Here is a 1,843-nt window from a genome sequence, read left to right on the forward strand (position 1 = left end):
CTAGGTTTGAGATTGTGTACCTTTTCCAAGCTGGGATGTAAATTCATGTATATAACTGCACACAGGGATTATTTTTTTATTTTTTTATTATTAGTTACATTTTATTAACTGTATTCCATCTGTATCTGCCTCCCTCATTCTCTCCCAAGTCCTCCTTCCCTCCCTTATCTCCTCCCTGCCCCTTTCCAAGTCCATTGATTGAGGAGGACCTCCTCCTCTTTCATCTGACACTGTTTTATCAAGTATCTTCAGGAATGGCTGCAAAATCCTCCTCACACAGGGACTATTGATTCATGCATATTGCTGCAGTACTGTATCTGGATAATATTCTGTTGTAGTTATCCAATGCCTCTGGCTCTTATACACTTTCTTATACTTTTTCTAAAAGATGCACTAATCTATGGCCATTAGGAGTTGATTTAATACTGTATGTATTTGGCAGGATAATGGTAGCAAGTTCTCCTCTAGGATCCACAAGCTGGTGCTGGGTATGGATTACTTCTTATGAAGTGGAACTTAACTGCAATCAAGAAGTGGTTGGATTTTCTGATAGTCTTCATGTCACTATTGCACCGGGTGACATATCTTGCCAGGCCAACCATTGCAGCTCTCAGAGTTTGTAGCTGGGTGTACCTGAAGATTACTTTTCTCATCCAGTAATACTCATTGTACCTTCCAGCATGGTGAAAACTATCCAATAATTTTGAAGCTTCCAGATCCATTTCAACTTGAGTACAATTCCAATTTGAAAAAAAAATCTTTCCTGGCATTCTCCTCCATCAGTGCAATATGCTAAAAACAAAGAAGACCTAGGGGAAGCAGGTGTACCCTGGTGTCTGCCTTTGTGAGTAAAGAGGAGAGCAAACAACAAATAAACAAAAAAAACCGAAAAAGTGATAAATCCTCTGTCTGAGAAAAAGCCTAAGAATTTTGGCATTGGGTAGGATATCCAGCCGAAGGAGATCTGACACACTTCATCAAATGGCCTGCTATATCAGTCTGCAGTAGCAAAGGCCTAACCTCTACATAAGCTGCTCAAAGTACCACCTAGCATGAATCAGTTCACCCAGTCCCTGAAACAACAAACTGCTACTCAGGTGCCTAATCTTGCCCACAAGGCTAGAGACAAAGCAGCAGAAGAAGCGAAGGCTGCAGATAATGCTGTGAAGAATGCTGCTAGCCGAGGGAATGTTCCACCTAAGAAAGCACCTGGCCTTCGAGCATGTGTCAATACAGTCACCATTTTAGTGATGAACAAGAAGGCTCAGTTGGTGATGGTTGCCCTAAACCCTAATGAACTGGTAGTCTTCCTGCCTACCCTGTGTTGCAAGATGGGGTTCCCTTGCTCCATTACCAAGAGAAAGGCCAGGCTGGGCCAACTTGTGCACAAGAAGATGTGCACCACTGTTGCCATTTCACATATTACTGGAAAGACCAGGGTGCAGTAGCTAGGCTGGTAGAAGCTTTAGAGCCAATTGCCATGACAGCTACGATGAGATCCACTGCCACTGGAGTAGGGTGGGCATGGGGCGCAACTTTCTGGGTCCCAAATCTGTTGCTCCCATTTCCAAGCTGGAAAAGGCAAAGGCCAAAGAACTCACCACTAAACTGGGTTAAATGTACACTGCTAAGTTTTCTGTACATAATATAATTACAAAACTTAGAAAAAAAGAAAAAGTGGAAATTTAGCTTCACTCTCAAAGTAATGTATCTGTTTTACTAGTCAAGGCATGAAAGAGTATCATCTTCTCTATCAATGAAAATGTCACACATTCTCCCATATGTAAAATTTATTATGTTCAACCATAGCATGTGTGTGTGTGTGTGTGTGTTTAAAGAGAAT

At 41.7% G+C, this 1,843-nt stretch overlaps 1 pseudogene; it reads left to right on the forward strand.

The window, feature by feature from the left end:
• The first annotated feature begins 446 nt into the window (after nt 1-446).
• LOC129674149 (60S ribosomal protein L7a-like) lies at nt 447-1,617 on the forward strand (annotated as a pseudogene).
• The last annotated feature ends 226 nt before the right edge of the window (nt 1,618-1,843 follow it).

This window comes from Psammomys obesus, unplaced genomic scaffold, assembly GCF_907164565.1.
Source record: "Psammomys obesus unplaced genomic scaffold, mPsaObe1.curated_primary_1811, whole genome shotgun sequence".
Taxonomy (NCBI): domain Eukaryota; kingdom Metazoa; phylum Chordata; class Mammalia; order Rodentia; family Muridae; genus Psammomys; species Psammomys obesus.